The sequence below is a fragment of the Carcharodon carcharias genome, chromosome 11 (genome assembly GCF_017639515.1).
Source record: "Carcharodon carcharias isolate sCarCar2 chromosome 11, sCarCar2.pri, whole genome shotgun sequence".
Classification (NCBI taxonomy): Eukaryota; Metazoa; Chordata; class Chondrichthyes; order Lamniformes; family Lamnidae; genus Carcharodon; species Carcharodon carcharias.
In genome coordinates this window covers 99,010,888-99,038,689 of record NC_054477.1, presented here as the reverse complement: position 1 = coordinate 99,038,689, position 27,802 = coordinate 99,010,888, and the positions used below count along the sequence as shown (strand labels likewise).

The 27,802-nt window shown below is 45.2% G+C and overlaps 1 pseudogene; it reads right to left on the bottom strand.

The window, feature by feature from the left end:
- Window positions 1-23,060: 23,060 nt before the first annotated feature.
- Window positions 23,061-23,909, bottom strand: LOC121283908 (annotated as a pseudogene).
- Window positions 23,910-27,802: the final 3,893 nt, after the last annotated feature.

Genomic DNA, 27,802 nt, shown 5'->3' with positions numbered 1-27,802 from the left:
GTTTGTAACCCATCACTTTATTTTTCCATTTTCTAGTTGAAATAGAACATCAGTGACTGTTGAAGTGACTGTTGTAGAGCTTTTATTGAATATACTTCTGCTTTAGTGAAACATTCAAGTGAATATGGAAGCAAAGAGTTCCTGTTCTTAACTGTGTTGCCATCAGGAGAAGAAATAATAAATCGAGCTGGTGCTGGACAACTCTATGTACCTTCAAGTGGAGAGCTGAGGTTTGGGAGAAAGTGGCTAACCCTCTCAACCATATAAATGACATGACCATCATGAAACAGGAACAAAAACAAATGGATGAAGCATCAATAGAAATATAATTACATTTATACATATTTTCTTTATGTTTCCTTTTTTCTTTCCCTATAGATATGTAAGCTAACCACCAAAGTCATTTCAACATTGTACAACAATTTCTAAAATAAAATGATTGACCTTTCTTGCTTTGAATGACTTTGAACAATGTAGGTTTTGAGGTGATTCTGCTTGCTTCTATATATGCTTCAGGCTTCATTATAGTTTTGTCCTCTCTGAGATAGTTTCAGATCAACTTCTCCAGGACGTAACTTTTTATTATTAGCTCTTAGCCAATCTGGTAGTCAGAATTTGGAAATTTATTCTTCTTTGTGTGGTATTTTTTATCACTACGGGTGTGGAGTCTCCACCCACCTTTCAACCCTGATCCTCAGAATCTATCTATATTTTGTAGACATGGGGATAGCTTTTTACTCACCTGACCCACTAGGTCTTGGGGTGTCCAAAAGTCACAGGGAACTCAGACACCGAGATTTTACTCCTTGCGGAAGAGTTTCGACACCACAGCATACGTGTGACATCCAGCCAGAGAGTCTGTGAGACAATGGTATATTTGAACAGAAGACGAGATTAAAAATGTGGAAGCAGCTGTTAAAATGGAGGTGAAAGGTAGACTTTTTGAGGAAGAGAGTGACGACAGGAATTCTGAATAATGCCTGTGGAAAAGCAACAGTAAAGAATATCAGCAAGTATTAGGTCAAGGAAAGGCAGTTCAATGATCAAAAATAAGTGATAAACATAAAAGCAAAAATAAAATATTGCCAATTGTGCAATTGCATACTCCTTAATTTAAAATCCTGATGAATTAGCAGGTGACAGCACTCATATCTATCACTATGTGGTGAAGTGGCATTATTCTTATCAAATTGAAATTGTCTTCTACTTGGACACGTTCCAAACACTACCACCCTTAACAGTATACTTTCAGCTACATATCCATCCAGTCTAATGTTATTTATCCCATAGACATAAATCATTCTGTTGAGATAATATCAGTGGCTTTTCTAAAATCCAAGACAATGACATTCATTGCCTCACCCTTACCCACTGGATCAGTAACTTTCTTAATTAAATCTGGGGTTATTTTAGCCAAAGGGTAAAAACAGATGCTGAATGGGTGCAGTGCTAATAAGACATGCCTGTTTGAAAATCTGGATTCAGCACACAATTTTGGTCCTAATTGCTGTTTACCATGATTCGAATTTTCCTGGAGGTGCTAAACCCGAAACCTGCAGGTTTAGTTCTCAGTTGCTGATTAGAAGAAATTTTCCTGAAGCACTGGGTGGCTGTCCTCTTCTGAAGGGCGTTGGCGCTGACCACCACTGTCACCGCTTCCCAAGCTGGCCTGGTCACATTGCTGCCTGTCCTGAGGCCAGAGTTGGGATACAGGACATTCTGGCGGACCTCCACAGCATCCAGCAGTTGCTTGAGGGACCCATCATTAAATTGGGTAGCAGCAGCCTTCTTGCCTTTGAGGTACATGTCTCCCGGGCTGCAGTGGTGAGCTGGAAGCAATGAGCGCTGTGCTTGTGGCTGGCCTTTAAACATGATGCATAGAGTGATGTGACAGGACGTGATGCTGGGTGGGCTAATGAGGAGCCCGCCTGCCATGGAAACAGCATGTTTCCCGGGAGTACATAAATAATGAGATGGACTCGGGATGATGGGGTGTGAAAACCTGCCATCGTCATCGGTGGGCAGTCTGCTGTTTTAGCTGCCGGCTACCGCACTTTGTGTAAATTCTGCCCAATGAATGGGAATAGGGAAAAAAAACTGACTGTGCTGGAAATCCAAAGCAAGTCCCTTTGCAATACCTAACGAAAAAGGTGGGCATATGTTTCAGGCTCAGATGAAGGCTGTGTATTTGCAACGTATTCTGTTTTGGTCCAGATATGTATGTGAATTCAGTTTACATTGACAAACCTGTTGCTTCACACTATAGCATAGACATAATGTTGCAGTCCAACTCCAGGGTTAGGGCCTGTGACTCTGGAGTGAAGTGGAATGAGAATCTGAAGCAAAGAATTTTATTCCCTTTCAATATGGAGCAAGGCAATTCTTAACTTCAGATTTGTACCAGGCAAGTGTAAGGTAAGGTTTCTGCTTTGCACCAGTGCTAAATTTGGAAGGGATAATTTTCTGACTTACAGAAAATCATGCCTGCTATCAGAGCAGAGCATGGAACTAAGGATGTGATTCTCATGAATTTTGCATCCATTCAAAAATCCTGGAGTGTCCTTATGTTTTCCTGATTTGTCCTCCTGCCAGGTAAACCTCCACCCCAGGTATGTGCATCCTATTCGGTTGTGTACTTATACAAAATCTATGAAATAGCATTATAGTCTATTCGTCAGGTCTTGCAAGGTTATTCTAGCTGACTATGCGATTCACTTACATTTGTAAAAATATGAAATGGTAACTTGCCTATTAAACAATGAGAATCTACCCCTCTGTATGTAATGCAAACTAAAGGTCTAGTATGCATTTTAGTGGTTTTCATCCATCTTTAACACCTTTAATTATGTTAAAGGATATTGCAGCAGCTGTGGTAGCAGTAAAAGTTGTCGATGTAACATACAGTTGTGGCAGTAAGTAGAAGCCTGTTGATATGATCCTGTGTAAAATAGCCAGATTAGATTAAATTGCCAGTGAATCACTGGGTGAAGAAATGTGAACAAGGGAAAGTGAGAGTACAGTCTGCAGTTATAGGAAATCATTGAAGCAGAAGAAGAAGGATGTGTGGGGTTGGGGTTTTGAAATAGCCAAAATGTCAGTGCTTCAGAAAGCCGACTCCAACCAGCAAGTTACAATTTAATTCAAGTGCATTGGACTGTTTGAGCACAACCCTCTCAGGAGAGGCACGCTGCATGTGTGAGGTGATTGGTAGGAGAACCAGTGGTGACACGTGGAAAATTGTTTGACACAACAAATAATTAGGATTTGTAATGCGCTGTCTGATAGGGCGACAGAAACAGAGCCAATGGCTGGAACTTTCTGACCCCGTTGGCGTCGGACGTCATGGCAAGCGGTGGGGGACAATAAGGCGAGAAGGCCAAAAATCGATTTCACACCAGCGTGAAAGCGCAGCAGGATCACCCGACGGTGCCCGCAGTGACGGAACACCGATCCCACTGGATGTTGGCATGAACCCGCTTTGCATCCTGCTAATGGGGTGCAAAGTAAGGGTCCAACCAGAATCGCCCCCCCTCCCCCACCATGCCAGATTTTCTGTTATGCAGGCAGGAAGACACGCCAGCCCAGAACATGACTGGACAAAGGTAATGTGCAGAAGTCAGGACTTACCTTTAGGGCCTTGTCCAGATAGTGGACATCCGAGGTGAAGAAGATGCTGGAGCCCCACAGTTATTGTAGCCTGGGGAAACACATGCATCATATGCTGCGTGGATTCTCATAGACATGGCTCCATCGCAAAGCAGCTCATAGAAAGTGGGGGGTCTTTGTTGATGTCTCGGGTCTGCTTTGGAACATCATGGTCTTGGCCATGGGCTGCTGTGGATGATCGGCAAGGGGTGTGGGGGGGAGAGAGGAAGGTCCAGTTGTGAATGGGAGAGGAAGGTGTACTGGGGGGAAATAAGGTTGGGAGGGTGAGGAACAGAGGTGTCAGTGGGAGGCGAGCGTGAGAGGGGGGAGGAAGGTGTAACGGAGAGAATGTGGCAAGTGGGGAGTTAGGTGTAAGGGGATAGGAAACTGTAAGAGAAGGAGTTTTGGGGGGGGAAGGAGTTCGAAGGAGGCAAGGGGTCCCGAGGGAGGGAGGAGTCTGAGGATGGAGGAGTCCAGGAGATGAAAGAGTTTGGAGGGGCAAAGGAGGGAGTAAGGGTGGAGCAAAGAGTAAGGGGAGAGAGGGAGTAAGTGGGGGAGAATATCTAGCTGAACGTGCAAGTGAAGGGTCTGTGGGACCACTGGCTGCCTCATTGTAGTGAACAGAGGGCAGACATGGTAGCAGGGAATGGTGAACATGAGAAGGGGCAGAATGAGCAGAAAGGTGGGAGGGTGAGGGTGCGGTGGTAGCGGTAGAAGGGATGGTGAGGATGGTTGGTCAGGACTTGATGGCAGACATGGACCCTGGGGGTGGGAAGGAGGAGGTCTGGTAGGTCAATGTGGAAGGGGGTGGGATTCTCAGGAGTGTAAGAATGTGCACGTTCACCTGAACATCCTGGAAAGAAATGGGTTTGGGTTAGTAGGTGATGGTGGGAGGTGGAAGGTAAAGCCAGGGGGTCAATAGTGATGGCAGAAAGAACATGAGTGGCTTGGGGAGGAGAAAGGATAGGGGAGCTTATGAGAAACTTGACTACGACCATGTTTTTCAAATTGAAGGTGAGCAGAGCCTCATGTTGGATGGGTACAGGTGCTGCATGGGAGTGTGATCAGTGGGTGGGTGGAGATGCAGGTCGGCTCAGATGGACGACTGAGAGCGGACCCCAGAAGGAAGCATTGAAAATGCTAAGGACAGTGAGATGAGTGTGATGTCGCAAGGCTCTGTATGCATGGGAAAGGGCTTGCACGAGGCTCCGAAAGGCCCTGCCAGACACACACTCCTCCCTCCAAGGTCGCTTGCAGTCCGAGTGGGAGTGGGGGAGGACTTGCAAAACCTGTAAATGAGGCTGAAAGACAACATTACACATTTTTCCGTGAGAGTGTTCACCCACGCAACCACTTGTGATCAGAACTTGTTACATTTTCTACTGTACCACTTGTTCTAGTTGCTGCCCTGGCGTCCACAGCAGGGGTGGAGACAGCCTGTGCAATGGTTGGCCCTGTTGCCTCTTATGACTTCAGCATGGGTCCTCTGGAGGGCCGAGGGCTTAAGGGAGCCGAAGGTCCTGACTAGGCCCCTTGAGGGGAAGGAGCACCTGGAGGGATGTTTTGATGTACCATTTCCCTCTCACATTGACACTGCAGGAATTCTCCCATGGCTACTGTGATGAAGCATAGGTCTGCACGCATATTCACGTTTTGCTGGACCAGGGTCTCCATCCACCCCATGGGGACCTCCATATGTGCACATGTGGGCACTACTGCATCAGAGAGCAGGTGGAGGCACTCCATCAACTCATGTGTCACTCTGACGAGAGCTGCCAGCAGCTCTGTGTGATGTTCCTCCGCCTTCTCCTCACTCTCCAAGATGAGTTGAAAGGCCGAATCCAGAGGATCATCATCTAACCTGGATCTCACAGATGCCTCTTGCACAGGAGTCCTCCGAGTGCTAGGGAGCTCAGCTGAACCTGCCTCCTCCTGCTGCTGTGGGCACATGTCCGTGTGGTGACCACCAGATTGTGAACCCATGCCTGCTCTAGACCTAGGTCCCACCGAGGTGTGTGTCTCTGTGCTGGTGGAAGGTGTGGGTAATTGCTGTGGTGGGTCTTCCAGGCTGATTATTTCCAGTTCTTCAATGGAAGAGGTGTTCTCTTGGCTGGAGGTGAGGACCTGGATGGAGCTGAGGGACTGGCTGGCTGAGGGTGTTGGTCACTTGGCAGAGCTCCCTGTGAACCAAAGTAGAGATAATTAGCACATGGAAGCAGAGTCAAAAGCAGGAGAGAGAGCACTCACAGGTGCTTTGAGAGAGGGATGATGGGGCGCAGGATCCTCATGTGGGTATTCGCCGCCGATTTCACTATCACCACAGGCACAGTCCACATCCTCGCCAGTCAGTGCGATGGCACACTCCTCAAAGTGAGTGAGGGGCCTAATGTGGGCCACTCCATCCCCAGTTTGGGACCTCTTCCTGCTGATGTGAGCCAGCTTCTCTTGCGTGAAAACAGGTGGAGAGAGTGTGAGCAGGACACATGGCCCTGCAGACAAAAGGATTTGTGAAATGTTTGTATGGAAAGCGGAGTCATCACACATCCACAGGGACAACGCCACTAACTCTCACACACCCCCTCACATCTCCATCAGGTCCATATCCTCTGGAGCTTGCATCCTCATCCTGTTCAAGGCTCCGCTCACCACACAAACATTTCACAAATCCTTATTGCCTGCTGTGCCATGTGTGCTGCTCACACTTCTCCATCTGTTTTCATGCAGGAGAAGCTGGCTCACATCAGCAGGAGAAGTCCCAGACCAGAAGTGGACTGGCCCACATGAGACCCCTCACTCACTTTGAGGAGCATGCCATCGCGCTGACTGATAAGGATGTGGGCTGTGCCAGCAGCAATGGGGGGGTCGGCGGTGAGCACCCACATGAGGGTCCTGCACCCCATCGTCCCTCTCGCAAAGCACCCATGAGTGTGTGAGTTGAGAGTGATGAAGTGGTTGAATTACCCTGGCGGAACGGATAAGAGAACTCATCCTCTTCCTGCACTGGAAGGTTGACCTCCTCAGTGCTCCAGTGGTGCTGACTATCACTGCAACCACCTTCCAGGCCGGATTAGTGACTCTGGTGGACCTCTGGTGCCAAAGCCGGGGTAGAGGACATTGCAACGACCTTCCACTGTGTCCAGCAGGTGACCAGAGAGGCCTCATTAAATTTGAGGGCTGCTGTCCTCTTTGCCATCGGGGCCATCTGTCACGTTGTGCAGTCCTGGTCTGTAGACATGAAGTAGGCATGTGTTCTGCTGCGCCCTAAGTATGGCGCCCGGAGTGAGGAAGCGTTGAGGTCACGGCATGGCGGACAAGCACAAGCCCACCCGCCAGAAATCGGGCATATTCCCAGTGAAAGCATTATTAATGAGACAGGACACTCCGTGAATGGGACAATACGGCGCGAAAAGCTGCCATTGCGGCCAGCGAGTAAATCTTCCTTTTTCTCACCTGCTACCACACTTTGTGCAAATCTGGGATGATTCCGTCTCAAAATGAATTTGGTAAATACCCGAAGGAGAAAAAAATTAAGGCATATGCAGAAGGAACAAGAGGGCTGGGGCTAACTGGCTTGCTCCTCAAGGTTGGAATCTTCCTGGTTCTGTTGGGGGGCAGGTTTGAAGGTGGTACTGGGAGGAAAGTCACAAAAGTTGGCTTTGGTTCAATAGGTAGACATGTTCCTGTCTCCAGATGATCATCCTGGAGGTGAGTCATGGCTGACAGAGGCTACCCACCCAGCAGTAATGAGTAGCCAATCTGTATAATTAATTGCTCATTTGTGGACAGTTGGGGATGCAGCCAGGATCTTCTCAATGGTGAATGGGCCCCCAAATGAGGGTCAAGCTTGGCAAGTGCCTGGAGGCAGCTTGCTGGTGGCTGGCCTTGGGGCCCACAAGGCACTCTACACTCACTCCTCTGGCATGAGTGGGTTGATGTCACAGGCTATTGCGATGACATGTTTATCCTTGCATGGGTGGAGTGGCCCACTCTGTGGAACATCAAGCTGAGCTCATGCATGGTTGTGCAATCCCTACATGTCAATATGTCTGCCAACTTAAATAGGATAACAGTTATTTTAGTCTTGGCTTTACAGTGTCTGCATCATAAAGCATTCACCACCACAGTGATGGCTGTGAAATGCGATCAGTCATGAAAGGGATATTGGTGAAAGGGGACATGGAAGTGGGGACTCCTTCAAAAGTGCTTCCACTTCTCATCCATTGCCCCACCTCCCTCAGTCAGTAGCCCACATGCTATTTTGTGTTTTTGATGGAGAAACACTGCAGAATTCTGCAGTACAGAGCAATCTGAGTGTCCTTGTATATGAAACACAAAGGTTAGCATCCAAGTACAGAAAGTAATTAGGAAGGCAAATAGAGTGTTGGCCTTTATTGCAAAAGGGATGAAGTATAAATGGAGGAAAGCCTTGCTACACTGTACAGGGCATTGTAAGATCACATCTACAGCATTGTGTGCTTTGATCTCCTTACCTCAGAAGGGACATAATTGCACTGGCAGCAGTTTAGAAAAGATTCACTCAAGGTTCACTACCGATTACAGGGATGAAGGGGCTGTCTTATGAAGAAAAGTTGAGCACTTTGGGCCTATACTCATTGGAGTTTAGAAGAATAAGAATTGAAACATATAGGATTCTGACAGTTCTTGTTTGGGTTGATATTGAGAGGATGTTTCCCCTCATGGAAGAATTTGAAAGTAGGAGACATAGGGTAGGGGGTGACTTGCGGGGGCGGGGGCGGGGGTGGGCACTCACGAACCCGATTGGCACCCCCAATCGGGTCCACGCCGCCATTTTACATGGGCGGGCCAATTAAGGCCCACCCAGTGTGACGTGAGCCTGGAAGCTCTGTGTGCTCCCTGTGCAGGCCGGTGTGGGGGGGCGGGGGAGTAGGGTGGGTGCGGTGTTGTTCCCTGAGGTGGGAGGTGTGAAAGAGTGCAGAAATCTCAGAGATGCCTCAGGGAGATTAGTTTTAAGTTTTAACAGTTCAATTAACTGTTTTAAAATTATTTAAGACATGTCTCCTCACGTGAAACTGTCACATGAGCTAGGACATGTGCATTAATTTTAATTTAAATTTTTCTGAAAATTTTAAATCATTCATGAAACCTCATCCCACCCGTGGATAAGATTCCATGAACAATGCGAAGGCTGCCTGGGCTCTTTGCCTGCCACCAACCTTAAAGTTGGATGGGCAGCTTTCTCAATAGGCTTAATTAATTCATTAATGACCTTAATAGGCCGTTGATAGGTCGGCGAGCAGGCAGCTGACTTGGTTGCGCACCCACCGAGCTGAAAATCTAAATGACGCATGGGGAAGTCGGGACGCATGCCCAACATCACCCCATGTCATTTTACGCCTCAGCAAGTGGGCCCCACCCCCACTCGCCGAGTCGAAGGTTCTGCCCATCGTTTCAAAATAAGGGGTCTCACATTTAAAACAGATAAGCAGAATTTTTTTCTCTCAGAGGGTCATTAGTCTTTGGAATTCTCCAGTGGTTCTTGTTAAGGCTGATCCCAAGCAGCTTTGACACAGGACTCTGTGCTCTACCAGCTGTTCCAAGGGATGCACTCTGAGATAAACGTCAACTGTAGCTGGAAGACCATCAACTCGGTGAAAGATGCCCTTTGATCTGCCTGAAACTTGCTGGTCTTCCAAAACAAAGAGTTGTCTGGGTGTTGCATACTGGCACATTTCAAGGTCTAGGACTAAGCACTGAGGGAGGCACTAAAAACTGGGCAGCCACTGCAGAGGCAAAATGGAGAAAGGTCACTGTCTAAATGCTTTCAGCATTAGTACACCAAGGAACTGGAAACTGTGTAGAACCTCTCATCTGTATGCTAACATGGAACGTATATTGTAAATATCAAAAGTATTGCAATTGTATTAAGCCACTTCAGAGTGGAACATGTTGTATGGAGAAAAGTTGAATTCTATTGCACTTCCTTTAATAGGGGGAAGACAGCGGAGTGCTAGTCCAAAGGCCCAGAATAATGCTCTGGGGACATGGATTCAAATCCCACCAAGGAAGCTGGTTGAATTTAAATTCAATTAATAAATTTGGAATATAAAGCTAGTCTCAGTATTGATGACCATGAAATTATCACTGATTGTTATAAAAACCCATCTGGTTCACTAATGCCCTTTAGGGAAGGAAATCTGCCACCCTTACCCAGTCTGGTCTACGTGTGACTCCAGATCCACAGCAATGTGGTTGACTCTTAAATGCCCTCTGAAATGGCCTAGCAAGCCATGCAGTTCGAGGAGATGAGCAACAAATGCTGGTGCAGTGATGCCCACATCCCATGAAAGAATTTTTAAAAATCATTCTGGAATGTACTTTTATAAATTTTATCAATAATGTATACTTTTGGAAAAAGTGAATTGAAAAATGCCAGCTCAATTTGATAATAAATGGGAGAGGGCTACAGCAAGCAGAAAGTTGGATGTGCAAGTAACAATTGCCCGGACAATGAACTGTGAGCAAAAATGGGTAGGATTGTATTGGCTTGCATCATTAACTTATCAAACTGTGTGGTGAAGGCTTATATAATTTTCCACTAAATTGATTAACAGGTTTGAAATTGTTAATGTGTCTGGCATATGCTTGATAATATGTGAGCAAAGTGCTAGTGACAAGACACACAACTTTCAGTAGTGATAATTATGACACCAAATGTGTTGATCAGAAGTTGTAACCTTTTACATCAAGTTTAGAACACAGCTATTAGATAAACCTCATGCTTCACCAACAGGGTAGCTGACTTGGATTAGAAGGAGGAAAGAACTTGCCTTTATATGAAACAAAAACAGAAAATGCTGGAAAAACTCAGCAGGTCTAACAGCATCTGTGGAGAAAAAAAAACAGAGTTAACGTTTCGAGTCCTTATGACTCTTCTTCAGAAGTAAGAAGTAAAAATGTAATGAATTTTATATTGTTTAAGGGCAGTGGAGCAGGTGAAGCTGGATAGAAGGCCAGTGATAGTTGGAGGCAAAGGAGAGATTGACAAAGATGTCATGGATAAAAGGACAAAGGAGTGTTAATGGTACTGCTACTGGCTGAAGGAGGTGCTGATGGTGGCATTAAGGTCAGAGTGCAGAATGTGATAATAGCAGGACAAGAGTAAGCACTCTGGAAAGAACAACATGAACAAGTGACAGATGGCCCTTGTGGGGATGGGGAGGGAGGAGGAGACGGTGGTGGGAAAAAAGATTGAAAATAGAATAAAACAATGAATAAAAATGCAATTAAATAAAAATAGAGATAAAAGTAAGTGGATAAAAAATAAAAATTAAAAAATGGGAATGAATATTGAAAAAAGGGGATGTAAAGGAGGTGAGGATGGAGGAGAGAGTTCATGGTCTGAAGTTGTTGAACTCAATGTTAAGTCTGGAAGGCTGTAAAGTGCCTCATTGGAAGATAAGGTGCTGTTCCTCCAGTTTGTGTTGAGCTTCACTGGAACAATGCAGCAGGCCAAGGACAGACATGTGATGCCTTATATGATGCCTTTCATCTCCTCAGAGCAACTCAAAGCACTTTACAGTCATTTGTAGTGTAGTTAATGCTGTTCTGGAGACAAAGACAGCAGCCAAATTCTAAGCAGGACTGTCCAAACAGGAAATGAGATAAGTGATCATTTAATCAGTTTTGGTGATATTGGTAATGAAGGAACATTACCAGGACACCGGGAAAACTACCTGTCCTCCTTACAAAATATTGCCTTGTCATTTCTGAAGGCCACATGAACAGACAGGTCCTTGATTTAATGACCAGGATCTTATCAGTCCCTGGGAGGCAGACATCCATTTCCCATAATTAAAGGCCCCAATTAGGGGTCATTTCACAGTGCCATCCGCATTATGCCAATGATGGGGCAACCCCGTGTCACCAGCTCAGTGGAGGCAGCCTCCCAGTGTTAGCTTGTGGGGAGAGGTTTTATGGAACGAAGAGTGAGCCACAGGTAGGGAAAGAAGCTGCTATGCCCCAGCTATTTCCCCTACAACACTGGGCCCCATGATTTTTTTTCCTTTGATTACATTCTCTGGGCGCCAAATCTCCTACTTCCCACAGTAGCGCCTGCCTCTTCCAGCGGCACTACTCAGGTCTCAGAGGTGTTGGACTTCTGATTGGGCCGGCCGCATCAGGAGCCTGACTGTCATCCAAAACTGGACAGTGGGTCCAAAAGCAGCTAGTTCAGAGGTTACCTATGGTAAAATTGCTGAGCAGGTCCTGCTAGCAGCTGGTGCAGGCTCAAGACCCACTATTTACCCTGATGTCAGGGTCTCAACTCTGCTTGTAAAATTCAGCCCAATGTCTCAAATTGCAGAGACATGTGATGGTGGAAATGATAAAACGTAATCAACTACGATTCCTTATACAATGCATTTTCCAGTGAGAGCTTGCCAGAAAAAAATATTGTACCTCAAGCTCATTATAATTTAATTAATACTAAAATTGAGTTCCACCCAGAGTCCTCTATGGAGGAAGTATGTTGCTAATCCATTTCCACTTGGCTTGTTGGGACAGTCCTAGCTTATCACCCCTCAAAATTTTAAAGCTAGGTGTAGCTTTTCAGTTAGTGAAAGTTAATTTTTGACTACTTAATGATATTTTACTATAATCTGCAGGACACATTAATTGGTTTTCCTGGTGGTCCATCAGGTTTGCCTTTTTTTCTCTTAAAAATACTTCGCTTTAAGATTCTTTGTTTGCTCATACAACTTAAATTCTTCAATACAAATGGTAAGGGCAGGGTTCTGACTGTGCCACAGTGCTGAAAAGGGAGAGCAGAACTTGTGGGGCCCAATAAATGTAGGTATAATAACACCCATAGCGTTTTGTTTGTGCTGCCATGAACTCCGGATCCATATTTAACACCCCTTGATATGTTAAAGGAAACCTGCCTTTATTTTCTGTGCCTCACAAGAGAGGCTGCATGTGACGTTGTTATAGAGTACTATCTGTTGCAAAATGACTGTCCAACAATATTTGGAATAAATGCAGCTCTATGAGAAAACTAAGCATTTTTGGCCATAGTTTAGCTTGGCATTGGCTTCTTCAATTACATAATATAAACCATCCTCATTCAAATACTCTAGTTTATTCTGATACAACTGTTATAGATTTGTCTCAGCCAAATGCCTGAGGGAGGAAACAAGCCATTCAATGAAAATAAAAATGGCTGTGAGATTTGTGCAAATGTAGGTTTGATTGACATTTTTTAAACTAAGCAGACAGGTAGTTGAATACTTAGTTCCAGTCATTTCCTAAAAATATTTCTCAGCTGGAGTCTCTTTGTGCAGCTCCTGGAGACAGAAGGACTGATTTTAACATCTATCGGTGCAGAAGCCAGTGCAAAGCAAATTTGTGCATGGTGTAAAATAGACGGCTGATTTGCTACTGCCCATTTCCCAAAACCTCCAAAAGTTAATATCAGCCCCAGGCAACAGTTTAGTACAAAAGTCATGGCTGTTTATTTTCTACTATATAAGGAGACAGCTCAAACTTAATAACTACTATAAAATCTATATTGTACCATTGTTTCTATTCACTTCTTCTTTGGTTATTTAATAAATTTGTCAGGCAGTCAAAGAATGAAACATAGGGTAGGATTTTACATCCTGTGGGCAGGCACAAAATAGTGCGCGATGACATTGGGCGAGCGTCCTGACATCATCGCACGCTTGCGTGATATTTCAGTTGGCAGACATGTGCAAGAGTCAGCAGTGTGCCCATCGACAATTAAGAGGCCCATTAACACCATTAATCAATTAATTTAACCGTATTTTTCACTGCCCATCTAACCTTATGATTGGCAAGCGGGCAAATCAGCCAGTCGGCCTTTGGGCTTTTTAAGAAACCTTATCCACGGGCAGGATGAGGTTTCCAACATTAGTTAAAAAAAAATTGACATAATCTTTATCACATTTATGTTCATGCCAGCGAGTCCTATGTGGGGACATGTTTTGCACATTTTCATAATCTTCATTTTTGATTTTAATATTCTTCAGCTCCCTGAGGCAGCTCCCTGCCATACTGGCTGACCGTTAATTGGCCAGCCAGCATGAAATCGTGATTAGGGCCAATCGCTGGAGGTGGACCCTTTCCCGGATGCTCCCAGGCCTGCCCACCGTGCCCGCCCGACGACCCGAAAATCCTGCCCATAATCTAGTGAGAGAGCACATAAAATTAGAATTAAATCTTTCCACACCATGAGATTTTCACGTTATTGGATCCATTCAAGCCGTCAGAGGATAGCTGCCACATTAAGTACTCTGCAGTGTGCACATGAATCAAGTAAGTGATAAATGTTGCATTTGCAAACAGTGCCGCTATCACTGCTTAATCAGTGGAAAGGAGGCAATAATGGGTCAGGGCACAGAGTTACCCAAACGGATGACAGGTTTCCTTTGAATGCTGGGTGTCAAAATTAGGCAAGAGTGCTTTTAACATCAACCTCATAGCCTACATGAACACAAAGTGAGAATTTTTCCGATGGTATTGCCTCCCGCCCCACCACCGAAGGAGTAAGTGGGGAACGCATCCCCACCAATCAGGGCTGCCCCACAGCCACTTAATGCTGGAGGTGAGACTTCTGCCCCTCACTCAGGAGGAAGTCCCGCCTCAGAGAGCTGCCAGCCAATCAGCTTAGCTAGCAGCTCTGCGTCCCAGTACACCACTGGGTGTGGTGATCACTGTTTGGAGTACAAAACAGACCCAGAGACAAAGTGCCGGAATCCCAGGACACAGGTAAGTCCAGGATCTTGTGGCGGGGAAGGCAAGCTGGGGGCGGGGAGTGGGGGTGTGAGGGGTGGTGGTCGTGATGGGAAGGCCAGGGGCTGAGGAAACACCCATGGGTCCATCTCGAAAGGGAGCCAAGGTTCGAGCAGGATAACCAGCCAGGCTTTCCCCCCATCCCTGAATCCCTCCCTAAAATTGAAGCCGGGGCAGGAAGTGGTCCTTTAAGTGGCCTCTTAAGGGCCTCAATTGGGACGAGAGCAGATGGGCCACCCTAACATTGCAGATAGGTCAGGAACGGGTGGAAGCAAGGCCAGCCGGGGAGTTTTACGTGCCCCTCCACCTGTAAACGCGCCAGTGGGGCCTGTAAAATTTTGCCCAAAGTGTTTAATTCAATTCCTGGAGACCTGCTGTCTCACCATAGAAATATCACGGCACATATCAATAATTGTTATGTTGGAAGCAGTCTTGATGCTCAGTATACAGGCAACTGCAGCATCCCAATTTTTTTCAAGGAGTAAAAATAATGAGGGGAGTGTTGTAGCTTTTAGGAGAACTGGGTTAATACTGCATCATATCTATTGATCTCACTGAGCAGATCCTGCGAGCAGAATCTAGATGCCTCAGCGTCTGTTTGCTGTTCTTTGGCTGTCACCATCACCATCACCTCCAAGTAAAGGGCCAAACAACTTTGGCAGAAAGAAATGATGGGCACAAAATTTGGCACTGATGCACTGGCAATTTCAATGCTATAGGCATCAGCTGCAGTGAAAAATAGCAGGGGGCTGTTCCTGACCATTTCTTGAGTAGCCCATGCGTATCACTATGTTGTTTAGGATGATAACTCAGGCATTAGGTGCATGTACCTGAAGTATGCAGAGTAGGCAGATCATGCCTTCTGTCAACATTTAACACTGACCTGATTCATGGACTGCCATTGAGTCAATTAGTGGTCTCTCTTTCTCTTTCTCTCTGTGCAAAACAAAAACAACAATGCCCTATTTCTTTGGGCACTGACTGTTGATTAGAATTTTCAGATACGTATGTGCTTTAAGTGGAAAGTGACCTTCATCCCCAAAAGGGATCACCCTCCTTTGCTAAGCCCCATGAATGACGCCTTCAAATCTTCAGTATCAAAATGAATACAGTTAAACATTTCTGCCTTACTACATTTTGAACTAAAGAAAGGAGTTGTGTTTAGTTAGCACCATAAACATTTTCAGAACATCCCAAATTGTTTCAAAGCCAAAAAATATTTCTCTCAATAGCTAAGTATACTACAGACTAAGCTCTCTTGACAAGCATTTCATGTGTAATAACTATTTGGATTTTGGGAACGGACTCTCTAAATATTTGGTGTGATTCATCCTGAGTTGCCCTTTAACTGTAGCCTCTGACCACTCTGTATTATTGTTTTAAATTCCTTAGCCACTAATATTATGATCCACTTAAATGAGATTACAAATTTATAATATTTTATTAGTAATCATGTTTGTGGACCCATATTTATGAGAAATTATTTTGAAATTTTCCAATGTCCTTCTATGTCAGATTTTCACAAGCACCAAAAATAGGTTTTCATTCCCATTAGTTTGGCTGAATCCAAACCCAAAAACAGGTGGTTAAAATATTTCGGGTGAAATTTTCTGCTCCGGAGACCAAGTGCAATGGCTGGCAAGAAAGGCAATGCAGCTCTCGCCAGCCATCGTGGTGGGTTTCTGCGTCAGACTGTCCACTGTTCAGCTCATTACGTATGCATGAACAGGAAGAATGTCATATTTTGTGGCAGGCTGGGCTGAGATTTGTCCACCCCGCCATTGCCTCATAGTCTCACATATCTGGACACTATATATAAACCCCACCGACACACACGTTTGCTCGCTGAAACCTGCAGCTTGCATTTTTCGTGACAAACACCAGAATGGCCCCGAGAAGGAAGAGGCCCATAGCTCTGAAGTTTAGCAACAATGCACTAGCGGCACTACTCCAGTTGAGGACCGGCAGGAGAAGCTTTTGCTCCACGATGGGAGCCAAAGGTCCACCAATCTCATCACAAAGGCCTGGCAGGAGGTTGCCAGTGCGGTCAGCGTCAATGCACTGCAGAAGAGGGCCGCCATCCAGAGCAGGAACTGGGTGAATGATCTCATTCGCTCCACTAGAGTAAGTGGACCTCCTCCTTACTCTCAACTCACACTCCCACAAGGCCATCAGGCATTCGCAGGGTTACAGTCCACAGGGATCTCATACAGTACCAGCACAAGGGGCATCATCATTGATTCTCTCACACACACTTTCACATCTTCATCTCTTGTCACATCCTGCACAAGTCATGTCTTCAGCCCTTACGTCACCATCACCATCACCTTCAAGTAAAGGGCCAAACAACTTTGGCAGAAAGAAATGATGGGCACAAAATTCGGCACTGATGCACTGGCAATTTCAATGCTATAGGCACCACTCATCATACACATAAGGCAGGCATGCAGGTCATCTGGTTTGTCATCTGTCCTGCTCACCGTATGTCCACCTGTCTTTATGCAGGAAAAAATTGCCCACAACAACAGGCAAAGATCTGAGACAGGAGGGGGATACCAGAGCTCAAGCCACTCACCCGCTACCAAAGGAGAGATTGCCATTCTCCAACAATCCATTGAGGGTCTATCAACAACTTATTGCCTACCCACTGAAACTGTGAGTGCTTTTTAATGTTGTTGACCATCTAGTCAATCACTAATTTTCTCTTCTCTCTATAACAAGCATCAACAAGAAAAGGAAGCACACTGCCAGCCAGCCCATCAGCCCTAGCCCCCAGACCACCTCCAATGAGGATGTTGAGGGCCCACTAGATATACAGCTGGCACTGAGTTCACCTGCACCCCCCTACCAGCTCAGAGATACACACCTTTGTGGGACCTTTTTAGAGCAGGCTTGGGGTCACAATCTGGTGAGCACAACACAGATTCAGGTCCACAGCCAAGATCACTGAAACTCAGAGGACTACAGGAGGCCAGGTTGCTGCTGAGTCCAATGATGAACCTTTGGATGTGGCCCTTAGAGAGGTGTTGGAGCTCCAAAGACAGACAGGTGCACAGAAGACAGGTTTATCACAGGCTGTCACCAGATTGGAATGGAGAATGGAGGAGTCCATCTGATGTCATGGTGCTGACATGCCAGCACTCTGAGGTCACCATTGGAAGGGTGGCGATTGCCATGGAGACCTTAGTCCAGCAGTTTGTGCTGGGTATGAGCCAGGACCTGCACACCAAGAAGAAGAAGCTGAACCAGAAACTGAGCTGGACTAGCCATATAAATACTGTGGCTACAAGAGCAGGTCAGAAGCTAGGAATCATGAGATAAGCAACTCACCTCCTGACTCCCCAAATCCTGTCCACCATCTACAAGGCAAAGTCAGGAGTGTGATGGAATACCCCCCATTTGCCCACTTCCCACAACACTCAAGAAGCTTGTCAATGTCCAGGACAAAGCAGCCCGCTTGATTGGCACCACATCCATAAACATTCATTCCCTTCACCACAGATGCACAGTAGCAGCAGTATGTACCATCTACAAGATGCACTGCAGGAATTTGCCAAGTCTCCTTAGACAGCACTTTCCAAACCCACAACCACTACATCTAGAAGGACAAGGGCAGCAGATACATGGGAACACCACCACCTGGAAGTTTTCCTCCAAGTCACTCACCATCCTTGGAAATATATCGCCATTCCTTCACTATCGTTGGGTCCAAATCCTGGAACTCCCTCTCTAACAGCACTGTAGCTGTACCTACATTACAGGGACTGCAGTGGTTCAAGAAGGCAGCTCACCACCACCTTCTCAAGGGCAACTAGGGATGGGAAATAAATGCTGGCCCAGCTAACGACACCCACATTCTGTGAATGCATTAAAAAAAACTGAGGGGGACGTCGGAAACTAATTCTGGGCATCGGAGGCCTGGGTAAGCTCAAGGGGTCCCAGGGCAGGGAGGGCAGGGAAAGCCTTGGGGGGGAGGGTTACAAAGGGGGCAATTGGGGTCTCGGGGGGGAAGCCAGGTGTTGGGGGAATGTCCGGAGACCACCGGGCCTTAAGGGGGGGGCTCTTGAATTCAGAAGGGTGCTTCTGATGGAGACGCCCTCTCCCCACCTCCCCACTTCTTCTTGAAATGTAACTCTGTTCTTTGTTGGGCTTCCCCCATGGAAGTTCAATCCTCCAGCCAACCTAAAAATTGAGGCTGGGCAGGAAACATCCCTTGAGTGGCCAGTTATTGGTCACTTAAGGGCCTCAGTTGGGATAAGGGCGGCCTTCCGGTTCGAGGCCATGCCCGCCCCAGCATAAAATTGCTATGTGGTTGGGGTGGGCGGGAACCCCGAGGGAATCCCATCCCTTCAATTTCATGCTCCCCCCACCCCCACCTCCAAACCCGCCAGTGGGGAGAATAAATTTCTGGCCCATGCTTTCTGGCCCTGGCCACCTATTGCGCTATTGTCCAGGACAGTCTATGCTTTCTGGCCTCAACTAACTTCCCATCCCCCCCCAAAAGCCAAGTGTCTCAGCGCCCCCTTCCCCAGTCACATCCCCCCCCCCCACCCCATTTATGTGTCTCCCTCCAAAGTCCAATCAAAACGCAGCCACTCAAGCCTTTGCCTTCCAGCAGCCCTGCCCTACCCCCACCTTTCCACTGGTCTTTCCTGAGCACCCTCAACACAGAATGAGAGCAGTGGCAGCTGCAGCACTGTGAAAGGTTGGCAACCGGTGAGAGCACAAACTCTAAAGTCACGACTGAAGTGCAGCTCGCCAGGTACACGTCACTTATATCCGGCCATGATTCACGTTGGTCTAATTCGCCACCGGCCTGGCCATTTGATCTGGTTGGGGAGGCGTGATTCCAGTCAGCTGGGTTTTTAATGAGTACTCACAATATTCAAATGCATGCCAATGCAGTTCCAGATGTGGCATAGAGGGCTGCCTGTCCCACCATGAAATTCATGAGCGGAAAACATCAAGGTATTCTTCCATGGCAGGAAACTGACATAGAAACATAGAAAATAGGAGCAGAAGTAGGTCATTCGGCCTTTCGAGCCTGCTCCGCCATTCAATATGTTCATGCCTGACTTTTGGCCGCAATCCAAATGTATCCATCCTGCCTGCTCCGATGCCTGCCCCTGGCAGGAGCAGAAAATCCTGCCCTCAGGTTCTTTAATGGTGCTGAGTCATTATGGCACAGAAGCGGCAATCAGTCCATCGAGTCTATAGTAGTTTTAATCCACATCATTACTTAGCTGCCCACGTACTGAGTTTTTGCAGGTGTTTTGAGGTAAGTGAGTTTTGAGAAGTAAAATGCCCTACTGGGAGAGGGGGACCATAAGTCCTTAATCAGGGAGTGTATGTTCACCAGGGTCTTCCACAGCCTTCTGTGCACAAAACAGGCAAGAATCCAGATGCAAGTCAGTACACTACAACACTACATTATACTGGACTAAATGTTTTCCAATGCAGCATTTTAGCTGTGAAAAATAATGGCACTTTTCATCAATTGGGAAACAAAATCTGTAATATGGTATTGTTGGAAATGGGCCAGTCTTGGTATAGTAACAGACCCAAACTGGTCTGTTACCAATTCGAAATGGGCCTAAAAATGCTAAGAAAGAAAATAAACATAGGATTTTACCCTTGGTGGCGGTGCTTGGCGGTTATGAAGCAGACCGCCAACCGCAACCAGCACCACACCGCGGTTTTACAGAGGCAGGCCAATTAAGGCCCGCCCAGCGTGGAGTGTGAGCGGCAGCACTCCACCTGTGCAGGCGGGGGGAGGAGAGCAAGCGGGCCAAGTGCAAACTTCATGCATGCGCGTGAAAGAACGCTTCAATCTCCCTGAGGCACGGAGCTGCGTCAGGGAGATAAAGCGCTGTTAAAAAAATCTAATGAACGAAATAAAAATGTCATAAACATGTCCCTTTATTTGACACTGTCAGGGACATGTTTTTAATTCAAGTGTAAAATTTTTATTTTATTTTTATTTGCTTTAGGAAACTTCATTCCACCCGTGGATGAGGTATCCTAAAAATGCAAAGGCTGCTTGGCCTTTTCGCCTGCCTGTCAACCGTTAGGTTGAATGGGCAGTGAAAAACTCAGCACAATTGTTAACTTAATGACCTTAACAGGCTTTTAATTTTCGGCAGGCGCGCGGCTGGTTTTGGCTCGTGCCCTCCAACCGAACTATTGCGAGAGTGCGGGTTGATGTCAGCATGCTCGACTGATGTCGACGCACTTTATTTCACCCTCAGGTGTGTCAGGCAAGCGCCCACACGCTGAGCAAAAAATCCTGCCCATAGTAGCTTTTAACATCTAAGCCTATGTAAATTCATTCTCGGGATCTGGGTGTTGTTGGTAAGACTGGAGTTTATTGCCCATCCCTATTTGCCCTGAGAAGATGCTGATACAATTGAGCAGCTTGTTAGGTCCCTTCAGAGGCAGTTAAAAGTCAATCGTGTTAGTGTGGGATTGGAGTCATATATAGGCCAGACTGTGTAAGAACAGTAGGTTTCATTCACTGTAGGATATTTGTGAACCAACTGGGTTTTCCCCTGTCAAACCAACAGCTAAGCCTACTGACTGCCTGTTTCCTACTCACTTTTGATAACAATTGAAGCATAAACATATTGTAAAGAAAATCATAATTGATTAACAATTGCTTGCTAAAAGAGAGAGGTTATACTTTCCTAATACTTCAATTCCTGATAATGATGCATTTTTAGCTTAATTATTTTATTACTTAAAGTGAAAATACAGCCTTCTGGCAAGTGCTATTAAAAATATTTAAAGTAGTTACTGTAACCGACTGTCTCCCTGCAGATGAGTTCAATAATAAATGCATTGCATCTATGATTGTATCATGTCTGACAGTGTGAAATGGGATGGGACTGAGTACTGCTCACCATACTGAGATTCAAGATTCCATTCCAGTGAGGAGCAGGCCTGCTGGCACGTATAAAATGAATTTTAAAAGTAATGTTTAAAACTGGCCAGATACTTGGCTGTTGGTTATTAAGTCACATTTTTCTTCATTCTGCCACCAACATTGCCAATTGAGGTATTGGGTGGAAAATAATGAAGCCCATCAAAGTGGAATTCATGGCTGAAAGGGAAAGGATCACAGGGAAGTGGGCAAGTCGGAATCCCAGAGCAATTAAATGGCCAGGAGGAAGGCAGCAAGCTGGCAAACCCACATGAATGCAGTGAGAAGCCAATTAAGAAAGTTAAGCAGCAAGTTAAGATCATATTGCAGACGCTATCAAACGCACCTTTTGGAATTAAGTGAGCAGCAAGTGAGGATCACGGGCCATTAAGTCCATGACCAGTGAAAGCTGATGCCGTTGAAGTCTCTCCGAAGTGGAAGGTCAGAAATTTTACGGCTGATTTCCACAGGAGTACACAAGGAATTTGTTATCTTACAGTCTGAGGGCCGTGGTTTGGAGGAGGGAGGGAGGGGGTGCCTGATGGAACAGTTTGAGAGACATACGTTGGCACTTTAAATCCAGGGTCAGCAACCAATGAAAGGGCTAAAATCGGACTCAGGAGATCACAATATTGTTGGACACATGATTGATGGAGGAACAGCAGCGTGCTAGAGAGATGTCTGCAGGCAACAGAGGCAATATTATCAGAGAGGGAGGAGCAGCAAAAGGGTCCACATTTCCTCCATGTAAGCGACCGGGCCCCACACATCACTGAACTACCGCTGCGTGATCATGGCCCCGCCTGCTTGGGAATCCTCCAAGTCTGCCGGTGAGACCCCTGTTGCCTGGATTAAGTTCCACCCATTCAATTCCTTTCGTCAATTTATAATTTAATTTGAAATCTAGGTAAGTGTATCAACATATTCTATTTTGCTCCTTCCTATTTATCTTTTAGCCCTTGTCAGAAGACACAGATATCCATCCTAGACTTAAAAATAATCTCTTAATGTGTGCTTGAATATATGCATTAATCTTTCTATATATAATCACATTAGGAACTGCTATGTTCCTCGTTATGGCATGATTATATCTCATAAATTCATTCCACAAGTCATTAAAATGATGTAGCAGCTTTTGATATTGCACATCATTTTGACTGGTATGAAGTTATATTTGACAATTTATTTTTTGCTCATTACTAATAATTTTTATGTAATCTGCCAAATATTTCTATCATATTGCATCTGCTTCTACTATTTAAATGAACAAATGAAATAAGCAAGCACATAGTATAGACGGAAATGTAGAAGATTGATGTCCACAATTTTTGCTGGTGAAAGGACACTGGAGTTAAGGCTGTTTTCTTTTTCAGGAAAAAGCCTGACTTTAAACTAAGCAACACCAAGTGTGTTTTTTTCTATAACGTGACATTTTTATTTATTTAGTTATTTTTTTAACGTTTTAAAACACAGTATATTACATTTATTAATTCTGTACATACAAAACACTAGCAGAGGTGATATGTAATAGTTGGAACTGAGTGCAATCCCACTCAGGCAAATAGCAGAACACTAGCTCCTGTTTCACTTCAATTTTCAGTGGGGGCATCAAGTACTTTTCATGTAGGCCTGCAATGCAGTCACAAACAAGGATTTCTGAATCATCTGGTCTTCCCAGCAGGAACAGTGTGATAAGATGAGTCAGTCAGATGTAGGGTAGCAGGTTGACATTGTAGGAACCATGCACATCAAACCATCCGACGCGATTGGTCATTAGACTGTTTCAGACCATTTCAGCTAACACCCACATCTGCTGAACATTGGAAGCTACAGCCTCTGGATCTGGTGTCCGTCACTTAAGTTCAAAGGTCATTCCAGAGGAGTAAGCTGAGAAGGCACGGTCCCTGTAGCTTATCCTTATCATGGTCACATTCATACATTTTGATGTCTTCTATTGTATAGTTCAGACAAACTAGAAATGGCTGCTGCAGAATAAGGCACACTGTCCTTATATCATCTGGTTCAAACAGCATCTGATCTCTATAGATCAAAAAGTAATCCTGTGATCCATTCTCAGTGTGGGGATTGGGCATCAGACACATGTTCCAGATGCAGGTCTTCCATTTCAACAGCTTCCTGTCAGGCTCTGCAGCCACTCGTCGTTGAGAACGTACAGTTAAGAAAGCGGTGTAATAATTCTTAAATGCAATTGTCTAAAGATACATTAACGATTCTTTCCCATGGAAAAGTCACCTTAATTACAAACAGTCCGGGTTTTGCCAAGGCTGTTTTCACATCGCCAGTCTGTGGTGCAATCGGACTTTGGATTGTACATGCAATACTCCCATCTGCAATTTTAGCATCAGTTTATTCATTTTGGAATAAATGATGGTGATTATTTTCCGATTTTAACTGAAACAAACTGGATTCATTTATTAAAGAAATCAGTAAGATGAAGGCGGAGCAACCATATAACCTGACATTGGCTCATTGGCTCCAGGTCAAGCAATGACTTGATTTTGGAATTCTCAAACTTGTTTCCAAATTCCTCCATGACCTTGCCCTTCCTATCTCTGTACTTTCCTCCAGCCCCATGCCCTCTGAGCTATCTGGTCTCCTCTAATTCTGGCCTCTTGTGTATCCTCATGGCATTGGCGGCCATGTCTTCAGTTGCCTAGGCCCAAGCTGTGCAATACCCTTGCAACACCACTCTTGACTTCACTTTCCTCCTTTAGGACTCTTCTTAAAACCTCCACCTTTGACCAAGCTTTTGGTCATTTGACCTAATATTTCCTTATGTGGCTCAGTGTCGTACTTTGTTTTATAATACTCCTGTGATGCACCTTGGCAAGTTTAATAACATTATTGGTGCTATACAAGTTGTTGTTGTTAGATACACTTCCACTTGTTTTGACAATGCTTTCTCAAGTCTTTCATTTGCAACTAAGAGGTGTTGGCCAAATAGTTAATGAAGGCAGTAGTCAAAAAGCATTTTCCAAACCAAGACAGGTTCTGTGTACCATTCTAACTTTTTAATAAGTTGCTCCAGAGTAAATGAAAAGGATTTCTTTCAGGAAATGCATCTTTTATTTTATTGCAGAAGCACTCATGCTGTATCTTTAGATCAATTTTCAGCAGATTAAATGAATTCAATTTTTAGAACAAAATGATAGTTGCCATGGTAGCAAAGGCCAGTATTTTACCAGCCCTGAGTCGCGGGCTGATAGTTGGGAGGGGCGCGGGGTGGTGCCAGTTAAATCAGGGGTGGGGGGAGGGGTGGTGCCAGTTAAATCGGGGGAGGGGAAAGGGGTGGTGGGAGGGGTGTTGCTTTGGATGGCTGCTTGATGCAGTCTCACTGCTATTTTACCAATCTGTAAATCAAGGCCAATTAGGGGTCATTTTACAATACTGCCAGCCTTTTGCAATACCACTGTTGTGTGGGAAAACTACTAGCTAAATGGGGCAGCCTCCAGCAGCAACCTGGTAGGAGATAAGGTTAAATGGAACAAAGAAGAGGTCGCATTTCACTGGAGTGTTTCCCCTCCAACACTGGTCTCCATGATTTTAAAACATTTTTTCTTTAATTACCTCTATAGCCCCGAGGCCTCCTGCGTTCCTCAGCGGCGATCAGCTCTTACAGTGGTACTGCTGAGGCTTCTGAACTGGCGGCCCTCTGAACCAAAAGTATCAGGGACACACCCACCATCCTTAATTGGATGGCAGGCCTACAGGCAGCCAATGAGGTGGCTGCCTATGGTAAAATTGCTAAGCAGGACTCAGTCCCAGCAAGTGTGGGCTTGGGACCTGTTTACTAACCCAATGGCGGCCTCCCAAGTCCACCAGTAAAACTCAGCCCATATTTTCATCTGCCAGCAAGAAATGGGTGGGAGGCAAGGGAGGTCAGGAATACAATAGCAGCAATGCATGGAGGAGTCAGGGGGGAACTAACACTATTCTGGGTCACCCGTTGTTTGGGTTTTGAAATGCAACAGTACTACATGTCCTATCTGGCCTGTGCCATGAGTGAAGCTCTGTAAGCTGCCATCTTACAATCAGTTCAATAAAGACTTCAGTCTGAGAAAGACACTGAGAAGAACTGCAAGCTTTAAACACGAAATGATGCAAAGAAGCTACAGTTCAGAAAGGCAGACAGAAATGTTCAAATCTGCTAAAAGTTATTGAAAAAGTATAAGGAAAAAAGGAAAAGCAAACATGCAAACCAAAGCTGCGAGTAAATTACTGGGTGAATGAATGTGGTTTTAAACTTTCCCCTCCCTTCTCTGGTAGAAATGAAAGGCAATATGTGACAGAATTGGCAATTTTTCCACTTGCAATGTCAAAAGCAGAAGTTAGCAACAGATGTAATTAACAAGCCAGAACCGAGAAGTGTGGCTACTCTAATTACACTGCTGGGGAAGGACTGCTACAAATTGTATTCTACCCTAAATCTAACCAACAAACAAAGGAAACAGATGACAGGGATTTTGAAAGTCTTGAAAAAACACTTTGAACCCCAAGTGAACATTACTTATTAATGCTATGTATTCAACACTAGAGCTCAAGGTGAAAATGAAACCATAGATCAGTATGTGACTGCAGTAACACAGCTGGCAGAATCATGTGAAATAGGCAGCTAAAAGATGGTCTAATTAAAGATTGCATTGCCTTAGGCTTGTGAGATCCCTCAGTGAGAGCAAATCTAGTGAAAGAGGAGACTCTTACGCTCAGGAAAGTGATAGACACGTATGGAAATGCATAGCCTGTAAAACATATATGTAAGGCAGAGAAGACCAGGAGGTATGTCATGCTGTGAGACATTCCAGGCTGAGAGAGCAGAACAATCATGGACAAAGGGCAGAATGCAAATACTGTGGAAGACATCATACAAAGCAGTGTTTTAATTTCAAAAAGCTGAATCATTTCACAAACAAGTTTTTGGCTAGAAAGAAGTAAAATTAACCTATACAGATGGCCACTGGAGATATATCAGCAGAAGAGTCTGATGAATCACCATACACCATACAACATATTGGTTCTGTCAAGGCTATAAGTGATAAGTAGTTTGAGACTGTTAGAATGATGACCATAGAAGGAGAATAGTAAGTGAACAAGAAGTAGCAGATAGACACTAGTGCTTCGTGCAACATCATGACCTTCACAGACCTGTGTGAAGTGGCTCAACATGGTGATCCAAAAATGAAGCACTCAAAAGTAAGGTTAAGGCTATATGATGGCGCAACACTCATACCAAGAGGACAAATTAGTCTGAGAGCCCAATGCAATGTCAAGGGTAAAGATCTAGAGTTCCAAATCATAGGTGGAATGCAACGGCCGCTCAACTCAGCCGACGCAAGCCTAAAGCTTGAACTGGTAACCCTGAATGTGCCAACAGAGATTTAGAATGTGTCGCAGCACACAAAACAGACCATCAAACAGATCTAGAGAAGTACAAGGATGTGTTTACAGGATTGGGATGTCTACCTGGAGAATATCATTTCGAAGTAGGTGAGAGTGAAAGACCAATTCAGCATCTGCCGAGAAGAGTTCCATCTTCCCTCAAGCCCAGCCTAAAAGACTAGATAGAAGAGCTGGAAAAGAAGGGAATAATTAAGGAAGTGACAATTCCAACAGGCTGGATTAGCAGCATGGCAGCAGTGAAACAACCTGGAAAGCTGTAAGTATGATTACACCCAAAGGATCTAAATAAAGCTCTGAAGAGATCTCACTACGCCATGCCAACCATCAAAGGAATTTTGCTGCATCTTGCCAAGGCAAAGATCTTTACTACCCTAAATGTGAAGCCAGGTTACTGGCAAGTGAAGCTAAATGAAAGCAACTTTCTAACTATATTCTGGATGCCATTGGGGAGATACAGATGGTTGCTCAAAATGTTTGGCATTTCCTTGGCTCCAGAAGAGTATCAACATAGACAGCATGAGATAGTGATCTTCCAGGAGTGGAAGACATATAGTGATCTGCTGGCCTATGGATATGCAGACACAATTGGAGAAGCCATAGCTGATCATGATCAGAGTTTAACACGACTGCTAAAGAGAGCTCGCCAGATGAACCTGAAGCTGAACAAGAAAAAATTACAATTGAAGAAGCCTGAAGTCAAATGCATAGGTCATGTATTGACAGCAAAGGACCTTCACCAGGATCCTGACAAGGTGAAAGCGGTAGCTATGATGCACTGCTTTCGCATCTGTTGGTCGCTGCAATTTGTTAGATTCGTGAACTATTTAGCAAATTTTTTTCCCAATTTGTCTTGGAGTGTGAACCATTATTGAAGGTCACTGCCAAGGAGGAGCAGTGGTATTGGGGCACAGAACAAGCAGCAGCGTTCACTAAAATCAAACAACTATTGACATAAACACCAGTGCTGAAGTACTATGATGTCAATGATGAAGTCAACTTGCCGTGTGATGCCAGTGAGACAGGTCTTGG